The sequence below is a fragment of the Prionailurus viverrinus genome, chromosome A1, assembly GCF_022837055.1.
Source record: "Prionailurus viverrinus isolate Anna chromosome A1, UM_Priviv_1.0, whole genome shotgun sequence".
NCBI lineage: Eukaryota > Metazoa > Chordata > Mammalia > Carnivora > Felidae > Prionailurus > Prionailurus viverrinus.
In genome coordinates, this window is record NC_062561.1 from 138,524,702 (window position 1) to 138,541,315 (window position 16,614).

Below are 16,614 nucleotides of genomic sequence, written 5' to 3' on the forward strand. Positions count from 1 at the left end.
GAGGTCTGTGAGGGTGGAGGACGGGGGGTGCTTCCAGGCTTTCAAAACACAAAACAGGTGGTTTTCGGCAGTGCAGGCCTTGGCTGGGGAGTGGTGGGGAGGGGTGAATACCAAGTAGGCAGGCTTCTGGATGGGTGGGGCTGGGCCTGCAGCCTGGGCTGGCTGCCTGAGAGTAGAGAGTGACAGGTGAGGGCTCTGAGCTTCCCTGCTTGCCGCTCAGGAAAATCCTGGGACTGCCAACAGGCGTGGGGAGGCGCGTCGACTCTGGACCGAGACATACTCAACAGTCGGAGTCCAGCCAAACGGAAGGCCCCCTGAAGGAGAAGACCGGGGAGCAGAGTGGCAGGAGCTCCTTCCTCTGATGAATCAGCAGTGATGTGGGCGACAGGGAATCTGAAGCCATGAGTCCAGCCAGAGGCACCATCAGCCAAGTCTGACAGGCTTTAATTATTTTAGGGTAAGAAATCTGTGCTTTGTAAACACGCCAGATGTCCATGCTTTTGTATATTTTGATTTCTTGTTTGTTTTACTTTTGGTTGTTGTCGATGATGTTGTTTTAGTAAAACTCGAAATAAGAAGAGGGTAACAGAGTCCTTGTCCTTTCCTGGAAAGGCCCAGCTGGAGAATCAAGGAGTCCTTGTGCAGCTGAGGCCCCTGGTGAGGTGACTCATAGGAATGTGACCAATCTCAACTCCAGAAGTGGCTGCTTGTGAATCTCCTGGGAAGTCTTTAATTACCTCTTGAACACATTGTGTGAGTGAGCGAAATGGTGATTTTAGTGGCATGTTAGTCATGGGGACAATAAGAGCAGGCATTGAAATGGACAACTTAGCCACGTCCCATCCAGATCACCCAGAAGGCTGGATGACCGTGCTTCTTTAAGTAGCTTGGCAGATAATGCAAAATGCCTCCTGACTCCCCAAAGGGCCTTAGCTGCCCGTTTTCTCTTTACCCTCTCTAGCCCTTAAACAAACAAAAAAATAAATAGAAGCCTACAGTCTTTGCAACAGACCTGCCTGACATCAATTAACACTAACCTCCGGCAAGTGGCAATCCTCACAAAGCTCCAAGATGTTTTCAGCGCGAGGATTTTCCTGTGTTCTCGAAAGTATGAGTAAAGTATGAGTATACTAATGGCCACTTTCCTGACAAGGCAACCAGGCTCAAGATACTAAATGGTGACACTAGTTAAGTGATCCCGCGAGAAAAAGATAAATCCGTGCACAGAATAAGGTCCGAGGGCCCCCATTCCCTGCATGTTCCATTAGACATTTGAAATCTCTCAGTCAAGCATGGAGCAAATGGGTGTCCAGGACTGGAGGCTGACCGATAAACCCCTGAGGTCTGATTCCAAGCTGTTGTCCAGAGAAAACTTCCACTGTTCACACTTGAGGGGGGTGGCCGGAGTGGCAGCAAAGAGAAGGGGGGAGGGGAGAATTAATTCAGGAGCTGGGAGCTGAGAAACAGATTTGGTAAGCACATACTTCAAAGCTCACTAGAGAACTCCAATAAAACATAGACTCTCTGCAGCAACCAGGGAGTGATTTAAATCCACTTGGAATTTCTAGGAGGAAGGAGTGAGACTTACCAGCTCTGCTCAGAGCCTCATGAATAATTTCACCTGACACAGGACACTGAACCAGCAGAAATCAGGGATGTACAAAGGATAAAGTGTTTCCAACTCATCTTTGTTACTCCAGTCTTATTCGTAAGTGGGGAACCAGGTTGGGTAAGGGAAGCCTAGACAGGAAATTCACCATTTTTAGAGGCATTATTTTTTGTCCTTGTGCGAGAGATGTTGGATAGGAAACACATTTTCTGGCAGCCAAAAGCTCGCTGGCTGGGTTGGCTAAGAGAAAGGCCACGCACCCACGTACTACGAGGATGTGGACAACATTGAGAACTCCCTCTGGGCTAGCTGACAGTGAAAGGGAAACTTCCAGAGAAGTAAACACCTAAGCCCCCATGGGCACAGGTGGTGCTACGGAAGTTACTCTTGTTGCCTTGAACCCCCGGCTGCGATCCCCTCACACTCCATCTCCTTCCTCCACACTGCACATCCACTGCCCGCCAACAGATCATCAAGTTTTTGTCAATGAGGCGGCCAGTCCTGGCTCTGGGAAAGGGTGTCCCCCCGCGGGTCCTCGCGGCGCTTAGATGGGAGGGTAGGGACGGCCTGAACCCTCTCGAAGATCCCAGGGGGTCTCGGTCCGCAGGAATCACCCCTGCCCCCCCTCTCGGGGCGCAGCCTTTCCCGCCCGCCCAAGCGCAGCGCACCCGCGCGCGACCCAGGTGCCCACCGTGGAGGTGGCGGCGCCGGCGGCCCTGGCAGCCAGGGCCCAGAGGTCGCTCTGCTTTCCCCCTGATGGCCGCAGGGGGGCAGGAAAGAAGGACTAAGGATAGAGGCCAGCGGAGGAGCCGGCCGCGCGGAGGGTGCGGGGTTGGGGGGCAGGGGTTGGGGGAGCACGGAGAGCGGGGCGCGGGGCGCGGAGCCCGGGCGGCGCAGGTGGCTGGGACACCGACGGGCGGAGGGCGTAGGAACCGCCCCGACTGAAGGAGCTCGGCCCGAGACACCCGCCGCCAGCCGCCTCGACACCCGGCTCTGACGTCCGCAGCGACTCGGGGACGGGAGCCCTGGAAGCACCGCCCCCTCCCGCCGCTGCGGGTGCCTGTCCGAGGGACGCGAGGGAGCCGGGGGTCCGAGGGGCCCCGCCGTCCCTAAGAGCCAGGGACAATCACTGCAGCCTCCGGGAGGAAAGCCGCGCTGGGAAGAAAAGACGCGAGCTGCTCCCTGCGTCCCCTCTTTCCCAAGATCCAAACCCGCCCTGCAGCCTCATTACTCTCGTTTTGCAGATACCGAGGCCTGGACGTGTTATGAGCCTCAGGGACACAGGCATAAATCAGTTATGCTAATCCTGATCTCTGTGGTTCAGATACTTTAAATCCGGGAGCCACTTTTTTACATCTAATTGGCTGGACACCGTTCTTTTTTCTGTTTTCTCCAACCGAGGCCATTCCAACTATTTTATCTCCTAGTACAGACTTCCGTATACTTCGATCATTCCACCCCAAGACGTTACAGTAAACAGGTTCTCTTCCCCTCATCACATCGGCCCCATTTCTCTACTTTCTGCTTCCACATTTAACTCCTGACCCATCTGGACCAAAACTCCCCAAAAGTTCTAGACTAGAGAGCCCAACATACACAGAAATGGCCCAGGAAAAAAGGTGGCGGTGGGGTCAGGGAACGGGGCTATCAAAAAACCAAACTGCATTTTTGTGGTGTTTTTTTTCTTTTTAACCCGATGGACATTAAATTGCTGTGTAAAATATTTCATCTGTTCGGAAACTTTATTCTAAAATGACTTGCACATTTGTTTCACCGGTGCTATTTATTTTGGAATTTCAAATAACCTTTAGAGACCATGGACAGTTTTTATGTTCATTAAAACTGCACCGGGGTTCAAAAGGATTGTGAGACCTTGCTGTTATGATGTTAATAAACAAACAAAATAGATAAAGATCAAATAGAAAGCAGCATGAGGAGGAAACCAATAAGATTTACAGTGGGATTTACAAAGTTGTCCTAAAAAACAAAGTCTTTGTCTTCCTCTCCCTTTCCTCATCCTGTTAGCAAACCGTGCTCAAGTAAGGAGAGAGTGCTTGGACGAGTCCATTGCCTGCTCCTCGGTACTGTGAGCCAGAAAGCCAGGCTCCTGGTTCCAGCTCACTCTTGCTCAGCTCAGGTGAACACCCAGCTGGTCACACTGGGGACAGAACGTGATCTGGGTGGGGCAGCACTGCCAAATAAGACGGCCCTCCACCTTCTGGAAACTATAGCGCAGTGCTCCCAAGGCGTGGGTCTGTGGGTTGCTCCTTTACGTTAGTCCTCCAGTACCTTCCATTTCCTCAGCGTCTGCGTTTCTAGCTTGGCAGTGGCCCAGGCTCCTGAGTTTTCACTTTCCTTCCTGCAGTCTTCTTTTCTGGCAGTTTGGTTGATTCATTAACATCTCCATCAGAGGGATGGGCAGGGAGCTTGAAAGTCCACTCAGCTCTTCTTAATGGTCCTTCTGGTACTGGGTTTGGTGGGAAAAGAGCCACACTGTTGGCTAAAATGAGATTTGGGGATTATCCATGGATTTAATCTGGTCTTCTCACATCTACCATTTCCACAAGTAATTAGAGATTACTAGATACATTGAGAAGTTGCATTAGCCTTAAAGAATTTGGAGAAAATCTAAATAGGCTTAAATACCATCTTGGAGTCTAGAATGTTAAGCTCTATGCTCCAGATAATTAACATTTTTAAGGCCTTTCCCTGCTCCTGCTCCCTGCACCCCGTGGTTAACGTCACTACTGGGTAACAAGTCACTGAAAACATTTTAAATATAATATATTTTGCAGGGAGGGTGAGCAGAGTAGAAACGCAGTAAATACACTACCGTTGTATTCAGAGAGAATAGGCCAGGCAGCATTGGCGATTTGAAACTTCTCTATCATCCGAAAGTACATTCCGATCCGGGCAGTTTGAGAAGTTGAGAAGATTTTGATTATTAACATATATGAGAGACCGGCAGGTGGAGGACGATTTGTAGAGCCATGCCCTCTCTGTAAGCATGGGCGTGCCACCCCTCCTTCTGGAGAACACCTTGGACACACAGTGTCTGTCCAGAGCAGTGGGTGATGCTTACAGAGGGAGCATGGCCCTTCCTCCAAGCTCGGAAGGCTCCTTCCAGAGACTGTGAGTGTAGGCAATAGCGTTCTTTTGATTTCTCTTTTCCCAGTGGGAGTCCTACATTAGCACTGACATGAAAATGGCATCCTATTATGGCAGATGGCTGAGAACATGGTAATCATAGTATCTCGTGCTTCTGTAGCGTTTGACAGTTTTCAAGGCAATTTTGTATTTGTTCTCTTATTTGATCTTCATAATAACTGCGAGGTAGGATGGATATTATCACCTCCATTTCTTTCTGACGAGGAATTTAGCCATGGTCAGAAAGGTAGGAAGAGCAGAGTAGAATTAGAATCCAGCCTTCTGACACACCCTTCCATTAAGGTTCTATACCATTAAAGTTCTATAATAAAACATCACAGTTTCTTATGCGACTGCATTATCATGCCTGCTATATGTTCATTAACTACATTGCACTCAAGCATGATAATTTTATATTGATTTAATTGTGCATATTATACTCATGAAAAAATGGTCTCTTTTTTAATAGTAGTCTCTATTAAAAAAGAGACCATTTGGAATACTCCTGTCTCCTTTGGAATACTATTACTTTTGTTGTATTTCTGTCCTTTTGTTGTATTTCTCCCCCTTAATAATCAGCAAGGTGTTAATCTAGCCACGTTGGACAATTTCCCAAAATCACTTAAACTGACTTATAAAATATCACCCACCCACTATTCACTTTATCCCATGGCTCTTCTTTTCCATTACTAGAATCTGAGTGCATACTGAGCTACTCCCCAAAGGAACGGGTCAAGATCACAGGTTACCGAAAACAAACAACTCCAGCACAAACCAAAGGTTTTTATGTATGCGTAATAACTACACATTTTATATCCATAGGTATTTTTAGAAAGATTGATAAAAAACTCTCTGACATACCCACATGATGGTAGTCCGATTCATGCTCAAAAAAAGCTTTTCAGCTTTTTCCATCAACACCATTCATATTTTAGAAGACGGACTTTGCAGGGGCCTCCCCAAAGAATTTCCTTAAATCTCTGCCAACCTGCAGGGAGAAGGAGTAGAGATATTACATAAATATCTGCATTGAGTTCTTGGATAGAGTTGCACAATGGCCATATATGGTGAAAGGTAGATTTTCCCTTGTGACTATATTGTTGGAATATGTTAAATGCATATGTCTCCATTTCTGCTCCCAAGAAGCTGGTGTACAGATGTTTAGTATTGGGGTCGTAGAAACGCCACGGTCTACAGTTTACATGATGTCTAATAGGTTTCTAGAATGTGCTTAAAAGGCAGTGTTCAGAATTAGGCCTCTAACCTTCTTTGACGTAATTGTCTTTCTTTGGAGTCACAGCTTGAAGGAAAGGATGAAGATTTGGAAAGGGAATTAATTTTCTCAAAACCAGACTTACTCTTTTCCTTCTGTACTTTATAGTAATCCTTTAAACTCAAAAAAACTCCAGCTAATTATGGATTTCTACCTGACTAATGTTGCCATTTGAGTGGCTACATGTCACTCTTTCTGGTTTCTGACCCCCTGTCAGGCCAATTCTGCCTGATTTCACTCATGTGCTGCTGCTTTTTATAATCTGAACATTATTTCCACTCAAATGTTTCCAGCTTTGCAAAAAACCTAGGAATCTGAAAGGCGGGGGGAAACCTCTCATAACCACTATTTGGATAATTATCACTTTCAGTTATTCTGATTTTTTTTTTTCTGCAAAATGGATACTATGAGAAGAACATTTGAAAAAAGTTAAAGGTTTTACTTTGAAAGCTGAATTTTCTAACTCACATTTTAAAAATAGAGCTTAGGCAGTCTCCCTGGTAATTAAAATATAATTTCCCCTCTATTTTCTATGCTCAATAAACTCAACTGTTACAATATATTTTGAAATGTACAACATGGAGTCTAGGGCATTAAACAAAAAAGTTAAAAGGCTTTGAGGGGATTTTTAAAGATCCAGTTTCCTAATAAGCAAAATGGACCCTGGAAAGATTTCATGGTGTTTAATATGTTTTTTCCCTATCTTCTAAATGCAATAATCTCTAACCACCACTTGATCATCAGAGATTTATATTCACTGTAATTTATGTCAAGTTATATCTGGGATTCTTTTTTTTTTTTCTACAACGTTTGGCAGCAAACTGCTGGTGGAAACTAGAATGTTTCACATTAGCAGCCCTCTTAAATTATTTCTATGAAATAATTTACTGTGGATTACAAATTCTTATATGGCATTTAAAGTTAATGATTAGGCAGAGAGATATATCAAAAATATGATTAGTCACATATGTACCTGACTTGCATGGTTTTAACTCTATGTGTGTTTTATGAGAATTGCTTTCAAAAAGATATTTCTGGGCTTATGCATTTTTCCTATTAAAGCCAACGTATTTTTAAAGGAAAAGAGAAATAGACATACATGCTCCTATAAACTGTCTCCTCTAATTAAATGTCTATAAGATTATTTTCTATTTCTTGATGGCCATTTACAGCATAGGTATTGCTGCATGGTCTGAAACTTAAGAGAGCTCACAATGGTGAAAATGTCTTGCAGCATAACTTGAAGTCAAGATGTAAAAATCCTAAAGAGAGCATGAGAGTTTTAATGAAAACTGTAATGTCTCTCTTTCACTGCCAGGAATCAGTAACGAAGTGATGTACCCCCAACAGAACAAGAAATGAAATGAAACCGAGGGCTCCTTATACAAAGCTCAGAATGAGCTCCTTCCTGACTCGTTTTCATTTTCTCTACATAGTTAAGGCTTAAAGCTGTTAGATATTTCTGTGCTTAATTTCACTTATCACCCAGGGCAGTAAGACTTAGAAGGGTGGCCATGAAAGTTGGGTTAATAGAAAATTTAAAAAAAAGAATTAAAAAAAAAAAAAAGAAAGTTGGGTTAAAATTTTATTTGCATGGAAGCAGCTCCTCCCAGAACATCTCTTCTGTATCTCAAACAGATATTTCTTTTTCTCCTCCCTTCTTCTCTTTTCCTATTTCACAGTGGTTTTCTTAACTCAACTATTTCTGATTCATTTCATGAAAGGCTAGGTTTTCTCCGAGGGTACTATAATGTCTCAAAGTGGTTTTAGAGACTAGCAGTAACAAGAAACTATTTTCTTTTGTGATGTAAAATAAAGTCATTGTTAATAGCCTACAACCTGCAATTAACTATTAAAAAAGGAATTTATGAGGGCTGGTTATTATCCTCCTGAAATAACGTTGTTACAAGTCTGCCCTTGTCAGTCATCTGCAGGAATCACGTGCTGGATCCCAAACAAAGGGAGGGTCTGGATCCACACAGAGGCTCGTGGCAAATTACCCAGTGACAGCCTGGCCTGATAGCCCCTTATGCCCTTTGTCACCTTTTCAAAGCAAGAGAATAATAGCCACATGTGTATTTTATCCTGATTGGACTAAAAGGCACCTGTTTGTGAAGCTGAGTTTGAATTAGGAATTCGAAAAATATTTGCATGGCTGGTAACAGCAAATTACGTGGGAGTGCCTTGGGGACAGTGGGGCAGTAGCAGGCAGGGCTTAGGAAAGACAACTGGAAGCATCCTGCACACATTGAAAACTGCGTGTCAACTCTTTTCCTTCTTTCTAACATTAATATAAGTCCTAAGAAGAGCTTCCTCTTCCTCTCCTTGCGCTGTAAGCGCTTTCCTTGGCCGAAGCTGGGTCTCTCTGGCCAGCCCCTTGTGAGTCCTCTTTGGCATCAGCAAAGAAGAGAGGAAGAGAGAGCATCCTATCAAGCAGCTGAGCATGGCATGGGCGGGAGAGGGAGGAGGGGGCAAGGAGAAAGGCACAGGATTATTCACCAGAGGCTGGATTAGTCTAAAGCTCAGCAACCGGAACAGGTCCGCTGATGTTGCAGAAGCACCAAAGGTAGAGGGTCTGCCTTGGAGGGAGAGCTACAGAGCATGAAGAATAATGAGATCGTGCGTGGCTGGGGAAGGATGGGAGATGGTCTAGGAGGTGGATGAGAAGGGGGGGAGAAGGAGGAGGATTAAAGAGGAGGCAAAGGCCTGAGAATGGTTTGATTGGTTTCCAAGAGCCAAAGATATAAAATTCCAGGTTCTAACCCTTTATAATATAAATCATCATTCCCTGAAGAAAGTAATAGAATCTCACTGGTAACATAATGGCTTTCTTTACTTAAAAAAAAAAAAAAAAAAAAAAAATTTGCAGGGGGAATGCAAGCTGGTGCAGCCACTCTGGAAAGCAGTATGGAGGTTCCTCAAAACACTAAAAATAGAACTACCCTACAACCCAGCAATTGCACTACTAGGCATTTATCCACGGGATACAGGTGTGCTGTTTCGAAGGGACACATGCACCCCCATGTTTATAGCAGCACTAGCAACAATAGTCTAAGTATGGAAAGAGCCCAAATGTCCATCGATGGATGCATGGATAAAGAAGAGGTGGTATATATATACAATGGAGTATTACTCAGCAATCAAAAAGAATGAAATCTTGGCATTTGCAACTACATGGATGGAACTGGAGGGTATGATGCTAAGTGAAATTAGTCAGAGAGACAAAAATCATATGACTTCACTCATATGAGGACGTTAAGAGACAAAACAGATGAACATAAGGGAAGGAACACAAAAATAATAAAAAAACAGGGAAGCGGACAAAACAGAAGAGACCCATAAATATGGAGAACAAACTGGGGGTTACGGGAGGGGTTGTGGGAGGGGAGATGGGCTAAATGGGTAAGGGGCACTAAGGAATCTACTCCTGAAACCATTGTTGCGCTATATGCTAACTAATTTGGATGTAAATTTAAAAAAATAAAAAAATACAATTAAAAAATAATAAAATAAATAAATAAAACAATGGCAAATCTGATGTTAATTTTTTTTTTTTTTTTACACCGTGCCTGCAAATGTGGGGGGAGAAAAAGCTCTCCAAGATTTGGGTGAATGTTGCTTAATATGAAATGCCAAAGCACAGAAGATTGGCTTTAAAATGAGAATAAATGAGAATAAAAACCCAAAACTAAGAACCATCACTTCTAAGACCTTCACTTAAATAAGCATAGTCTAACACGCTGTGATGTTCATTACTGATTTCAGAAAGTTATCAAAAGCATCTGTTCAGTATGTTTGGAAAGCCAACTTGCTTAGTTCTGTGAAACAATGTCTGAGTTAGCGTCTATGGAAAACAGAATAGCACACACACGATTTTAATCCCATTATTTTGAAAACTTGGTAAAGCTTTGGTGTCATCTGAAATGGCTGATTTTCTTATTTTGTATACTTAGACAAACACTAGTAGTAATTTTAGGAAAAAGTTATGTAGATTTAGAAAACTGAAAATCATAATCTAGAATTGAAATTGTCACTTAAGATAGAGCCCTGATTTGTAATTGTCTGAGTACAATTTGTCCTTCATAGGATCAAAACTGACCTCTAAAGGAAAATCTAAAATCCACCACAATAGTTACAAAAATTTGGAAATTAAAGACCCGCTAGAAATAAATATAACAAAACAATAAATGCCATCTGCCAAAGTATTGCTAATTTATATACTAGCAGCCTGTTTGACTTTATTATACAAAACTTCAGAGCAGCCACTATCACGGATATTTATGGAATGATGGCCTGTGTAGTAGTCCCTGCCCGTCACTTAATCACCCAATAAATCCAAACCTGGAATATTTTCAGCAACATTCATCAAGGGTCGCTTTTTTTTTTTTTAAGCTTATTTATTTTGAGAGAGAGAGCATAAACAGTAGAGAGACAGAATCCCAAGCAGGCCCCACGCCACCAGAACAAGCCTGATGTGGGGCTCAAACTCACAAACTATGAGATCATGCCCTGGGTCAAGATCAAGAGTTGGTCGTTTAACCAGCTATGCCACCGAGGTGCCCGCATCAAAGGTCACTTTTAAGTGATGTAAACTATCAATGATAGCCTTTTAAAAGACTATCTACTTTCGGTCAAAATGTTGCTGTAGAAAATCATCTCCCTTTGAAGTGCTATGTATTAATTACATCTGCAATCACAGTGTCAAAATAAAATGCAAAGAAGACCTATGAAAAGCCTTTCTTAGTTGAATGTAGAAGAGAAGCACAGAAGATGATGTTCATTTTGTAACATGCTCTTATTCCGTGATTATCTATAAATAGCCAGAGCAAAAAGAGACTCAAATGAGTGGCCTTCTGGTCAAAAGATGGAAACTGATATGTTTAGCCATTGAAAACTTAGGAGAACTTGTCACTGTACTGGGAAAATAAAATCCAGTAGAAAATAGGGTTTTCTAAAATGTTTTTCTAATTATCACCTTGGTTCTCTGTGGTTCTGCAAATACAAATAAATAGAAAGCTAAGTTCATTTCTTCCCAACTCTCAGTTCAGCTACAAAACTCCTAAATGAAAACACAATTTTTCTGGTGTTACAGAAGTCAGGAGTGGCGAAGAACAGAGGTTCAAGTATTCCAGGAAAGGCTGTGGAGGGGTGCAGAGGCCTGTGGGAGCAACCAGAGGGGTGCTGGCGAGTGCTCCTTTGCCTCAGACTGTCTACTCCTCACCTTGATCCACTGGCCACATTCTTTCCTATTTTGGAAAAGTGGAGCTGTTAATGTTGGTTCAATACCATAAGAAACACTGAACCTCCTATCACCAGCATCACCATTGCTCCTTGTAGCAAGAGAATGCTGAAATGAGCAGTTGTTGAATCCTAGAATGTTAGAGCTGGAAGGGACATTAAAGCTGTCTCTCTGGGTACAGCTTCTAACTATGTAGGGGCTAAATCAAGCATAGATTAACTCTTAACTCTCAATCCATAGTTGTTTAATAAGGAAAGATCACAAATTGGTGTAGCCAACGGATTATAGATTTTAACATATTTTGTAAGATTTATACCTAAATCGGTTAAGTGTCTGACCCTTGATTTTGGCTCAGGTCATGATCTCAGGGTCGTGAGACCAAGCTCCACACTCAGGGAGGAGCCTGCTTAAGATTCTCTCTCCCTCTCTCTCTCTCTCTCTCTCCCTTTGCCCCGTCCCAACCCCCACCACCAACTCTCTCTCTCTCTCTCAAAAAACAAAACAAAAAACGGATTTACACCTAATTATTTCATGGTTTTCTATATCATAGAGTCCAGCTCCCTAGAATCCTAAATCAAATCTGGAGCACCTGTGTCCCATGTGAGTCACAGAGACCAGTGTTGTCCAACAGAAATGCAATGTGAGCCACACGTGCCATTTAAAATTCTCTAGTAGCCACATTGTAAAAATTAAAAAGGGAAATTAATTTTCATAATTGTGCATTGGTTATTTATTGCTGTGTAACAAATTACCCCCCCAAACCTAGCTTGAAACAAACATTTATTATTTTACAGTTGCTCTGCATGAGTGATTTAGCTGGAGAGTTCTGGCTCAGGGTTCCTCCTCAGTTTGTAGTCAGGCTATCAGCTGGGCTACATTGACTGGGGCAGGAGGGTCTGCTTCCAAGAAGTATCACTCACATGGCTGGTTGTTGGGTGATGTGCCTCACCTCTCCTCCACGTGACTTCTCATCCTCCAGGGACTCTTGTCTTCATTTGGCATCTTCCGCATGAGAGTCTCCTCTTTACTGGTGACTGTGCTCTGAGATAGAAGTAGAGAGGGCACAAGCTAACGTAGGGAGGAAGGAGCACCCAAGATAAAAGCTGCATTTTGTAGATTTGTAACCGAATCCTGGAAGTTACATTCTATCACTCTTGCCTTTTTTTCTGTTAGAATTGACCCATTAAGTCCAGCCTACATTCTAGGGGAAGGAATTACACTTATGGGTTATTGGGGGTCATCTTAAAAGTAGCCTACCACAAATCTGATTTAATTATCCCAATATATTGGGTTATTATTTATGGTATTATTATATAATGAACATAAAAATTATTAATGAGATATCTTACATTCTTTTCTTCACACTAAGTCTTCAGGATCCGGTATGTATTTCATACTTACAGTTCCAACCAATCGGTCTAGCCAAATTCCAAACACCACTGGGCACATATGGCTAGTGGCTACTTTAGCACGGTACATCTCTAGATGCTCTGCAGTCACCTAAAGACCCAAAGACCCTAACTTAGGGGATCTTCTTCATTTACAATGTAAGTGATTGATCAGATCTGTATCAAGGGATTACCGTGTTCCAGGCACGGTGCTAAACGTGGGGAACCCCAAATCAGTAAATTACCATGCCTGCCCTAAAGGAACTCAGCCAGACAAATAAAAAGTTAAATTCTAAATCTAGATCAACCATTTTGGGCCAACCTCAGAGAGCTCTAACCTGTGATGGGTTCTAGAATGAAGCAGAACGCAGTCTCTCCACACTCCTCGGGAAGGTGGTGACCCAGAGTCTTTTCAGACCAGCCAGAACCTCTGACAATGACCATAGACATCACTCACCCCCAGACCCAACCTGAGGCTATGTCTCCAGCTCTAAGCTGGAGCCCATATGTTGGCCTGAAACCTGATTTGCTTTGGATGTGGAGCAAATTAAATATTTGTTTAACTCAGTACATTGTACTTTCCACTATTCTCCATAAGCAAGACCCGTAGGAGAAGGGAGATACAGGGCGTGACGTAACTATTTCAGGCTTCTTGGGTGCTTTGGAGGTACGTGCCATTGTTGCACCAAGTTTTATACATAAATGTGACTCCGTTTACATAGAACGGAAGGTCCTTAATTATCTTACCGGCTATGAATGGATTTAGCAACAGGGAGCATTATTTTTAGTCTATTCTCTGCCCTAACTCTGATAATGTACATACGTATCTGACTTGAGTCTTTTCTCACACTTTGTGTCCTGAAGCATATTTGTGCTGCTTAAAGAATAACTCTGTGCAGCCAGGACCTACCCGAGGAGTTTCCCATATCCCCAAAAGGCACTTACAGGCTATGTATTAATGGTGATATACCTGGCAATACAGTTAAAGAATTCTGGGTTTCATTGGGGATGAGGGGGGGGCGGCGGGGAATGCAACATACTTTTCACTAGCAGTAGAGGAAAGCAGTTTTCTGAGTGGTTTTTCTACCACAGTAAATAGTAGTCATGTATTTTCAAGTTAGAGGAAAATCCATGCCTATCTCAACGGGAAGAAATAAGTTTCATTCAGATGCTGTCTGGAAAAATGGTCTTGAATACCTTCTGTATTTCTTGTCTTCATAAAAATATTGTTTAGGGAAAAGAAAACCCCATAAAGACAATTTCAAGTCAAGGACCAGACATAAAACAACACACCTTTCTTACATGTAAAATTCATTTCTGAGTTTCCATCATGTATCTATGCACTGTTTCATCAAAGTGATAGTAGCTGTATCTTTCAAAATAAAATACCTTTGTTCCACAATGTGGATACTATAAAAACCAAACCAAAACAAAACACCAACAACCTGATGACACATCTCGTTTCTGTGTCCAACGTCACGATTTTTGGTTGAACCGTCATAGTCTAAGGCCCAACCACTCAACCTGGAAAAACATTCATGGGGTCTGGAACATAGAAAAATCCCTAAAGCTGTTCAGCTGGAATTTTAAGGGTGAGATTACAGCTTCTGTTTTGTGTAAATCTGTCCAGATTTAGCATTTTACAGTATCAGGTACTACTCTAAGAGCCAAGAACGACTCTGCCTAAAGGCCCCTGCACAAAGAGAGACCTCCATGCCCCAAAGTCAGGTCACATTAGAGAAAGAAGTGAATTGTAAACACTCCATTGTAAATACAATTTACACACGTCATTTTTTTTTTTTTTTTCCTGTAGAGTAGATTCATTCTAAAAGAACACTTTGCTCCTGTTTTGGAGGTTCTAAATAAAAGAAAATAGCATTTTAATGGGCCTTTGGGAAGGCCAGCATGCTCAAACAGGGCATATATGATGGGATCTATGACTATTTTCGCTGAGTTTTAGAATGCAAACTTAAGTCCACAGTATACACTCCAGCAAATATATCTATATCTATATCTATATCCATATCTATATCTATATCTATATCTATATATCTATCTGTTCACAGACTGATACAGCCCGCAAGCACATAATGTGTATATGAACAGTGACAAAAATATCTCGATTTTTTTTTTTCAATTACAGCTTTTGTTGTGATTTATTCTAACATATTCCACAAAATAAACGTTTCATTGATAGTGCAGGCAGTGTGAAGGCTGGGGGGTGTACAGCCCCCTCTTTGGAGAAAGAGGGAGACTCCTTTAGCCTTTTCCACCCGAATTTTGATTTGCTTCTTAAAAGTGGAAGCTGCGTCCATCAGCTAAACAGCCAAGCTTGAGATCTGGTTTAAACCGGGAACTCACTCCATTTGGCCGGCGTAGGCGGCTGCCAGCAAAGTGCCTGGGCTGCCTGTTCCCTAGAGCGTTTGCGTGCCCTGTTTACCCGGCCTGGTTCGGCGCGCAGGGGGGGCTTCCCGTCCGGGGAAAGCTCTTGTTTACTACCCTCTCTCCCAACCCCCAGGCTAACCGTGCGGCGCGAATCCGGGGAAGCGCGCCCTCGGCGGGGACCCTGAGTCCGCAGCGCCCGGCGCCTCCCCAGCGGGAGGCGGGAGCAGGCCCCGGCTCGAGGGCTGGGCTGTAAGTGCGATCTTGACATTGCGCCCTTGTTGCCAAGACTCGTGGGGCACAAGAGCAACTGCAGCGGGTCCCGACCCGCGCCGGGAGGCTGGGACTGCGGGGCGCGGCCTGCCGCGCAGTCCTCACAGCCCTCCGGGCCTTGGTCCGAGCAGCGCTCCCGGGCCGCGGGGCGAGAAGCGGGAGGGAGCCGGTCGAAGCCCCTGGCTCCGGGTTGGAAGCGCTCACGCCCGGGTCTCGCCACGCAGACCTTCGCGGAAATCTTCCTAAAAACAAAGTCCTAAACTCCAGGATATTCGTGATTACGCGGAGTGTCGTCCCTGCCCAAGGGGCGCGTCCACGCGGACCCCGCGCCTCGTAGAGCTAGCTGGCTTCCACGCAGGCCGGAGCGGTTTGGTGGCCGCCCTAGCAGGGACCTGTGCAGCAAAACAGACAACGCCGAACACCACAAAGTGAATTTATCGAAACTCACGAAGGTTAAGCTCCGGGGTGCTTCACGGCCCGACCCTCCTAAAGCCCAGAGAGGGGCGCTAGCGATTCCGGATGCCGAACTGTGCCGGTTAAAGTTCTCCTCCCCCGCCTTCCAAGCCCAGGCCGCACTCCCTGCGCGGCCCACCCGCCTCGCCGCCGCCCGCGGGGCCGGAACCGCCCGCCCCGGGCACCGCGCTCGCGGGTAACAGGGGAGCGCCGTGAAGGCGTAGCCAAGGAGTAACTCCGAAACGCCAAGCTGACTCACGCGGGGCAGAAATTCAGACTTATGACGTCATTTTCACACCTCCTTTCTCGGATTGTCACGCGTCTGTTGAGCCCACCTAGGGAACAGGCCCACACAGCCGCTTAAGCCAAAGTGTTACGATTCCGAGGGATGTGTAGATTCGATGGAACTTCTCATTCTCCTAAGCATCATTTTTATTTTCTTCGTATAATAATCTCATCTTTAGGTCAAGGGAATGGATTTGATTGTTGAATATCGTACCTTTTATATGTTATTGAAACCAGTGTGGTGAGATGAAATCTAGGCAGTATTAAATCTCAAAAACAAAACAGTACCCTAAACCAAAGCCTCCTCTTTAGGGCTGCCTCAATAAGCAGCTGGAGAGAGAAGAGGGAGGATTTCGGAATCACCAGAAAGGAGCAGGAAGGTCTCCCTTGCTTGTCATCAGAATATTATACACACCCACTTCTAGAATAAATAAATAAAGCATTGATTGCCTCTAAACCTGAGGCCCAGCCTGAACAAAAAAATGTCGCAGCAGTCTGCAAATTCAGATGGCTTTGCCCATTTCTATGCAAGGAAAACAGCTCGGTACTTTGAAATCTAGGCTTT

The 16,614-nt window shown here is 44.2% G+C and overlaps 1 long non-coding RNA gene across 2 annotated transcripts; it reads right to left on the reverse strand.

The window, feature by feature from the left end:
• Positions 1-3,385: 3,385 nt before the first annotated feature.
• Positions 3,386-15,897, reverse strand: LOC125173202 (uncharacterized). Of its 2 annotated transcripts, none has more exons than XR_007154960.1 (4): positions 15,760-15,897; positions 12,218-12,309; positions 5,618-5,744; positions 3,386-4,109 (listed from the first exon to the last, which is right to left on the reverse strand). It is a non-coding gene; the product is annotated as an uncharacterized LOC125173202 (long non-coding RNA). The 2 variants fall into 2 exon arrangements; XR_007154965.1 differs by having other exon boundaries at positions 12,189-12,309.
• Between the last annotated feature and the right edge of the window lie 717 nt (positions 15,898-16,614).